Source organism: Sinocyclocheilus grahami, unplaced genomic scaffold, assembly GCF_001515645.1.
Source record: "Sinocyclocheilus grahami isolate Dianchi unplaced genomic scaffold, SAMN03320097.WGS_v1.1 scaffold61.1, whole genome shotgun sequence".
Classification (NCBI taxonomy): Eukaryota; Metazoa; Chordata; class Actinopteri; order Cypriniformes; family Cyprinidae; genus Sinocyclocheilus; species Sinocyclocheilus grahami.
The window spans coordinates 2,575,873-2,576,652 of record NW_015505240.1 but is presented as its reverse complement, the minus strand read 5'-3'; positions in this window follow the sequence as shown (position 1 = coordinate 2,576,652).

The following is a 780-nucleotide window of genomic DNA, read 5'->3' as shown; positions in this document are numbered from 1 at the left end:
GTCCTGACTGCTTCAGGGCTCTGAGAACAGCCAAACAGCAGAACAGGTTAATGGAAAGAAAGAGTAAGAACTGTAATATGCACAAGCATGTAAAAATGTGAGTAAAACAGGCTTGTGTAAATAGAGAAAGCACACAGTAGAAAGCAATCATCATCCAGATCAAAATGGAACATGCAACTCTTTATCTGAGAGGTTTGAGCTTCAGAAGGTTACAGGATGAACCACTGACAGGTAACGCTCAACACAGATCAGAGACACTGAAAGAAACATCCAGTGATGACAAATCCAGACAAAAACATCACAATGTCCGAGAGCCTTGGAAATGAATTGAGCATTGCAGTAGACAATGAGCGCATGCAGGCAGAAAATAATCTCACAAACTGAGATGTTCAGAGTGAAGAATTCAGATGCAATTCCTGTTCCTCTGCCTGTGACAGCAATCCACACAATGTAGGAGTAGGAAGACCAAACAGGAATTGGATGAAATGTAATACAACATCAAAGGCCAGCAATTTATTTCCAAGCGTAATGTTGGAGTTGTGGTAGTTTCCACTGAGATGTTCATCATGTTTGAGCCTGCACAAAAAATACATTTGGACAGTCAAGGAGATTCACAGTCATGTTCATCAAATCTTTTGGTTCAGAGATTGGTTCAGATTCAACTGATGTTGTGAAAAGCTGAATTGGGAGTATTACAGCTGTATTGATGAGAGAATATAATCATATACAACAGATGCGTATACTGACGGACTCCAGTCCATCAACTAATGTCTTGTGAAG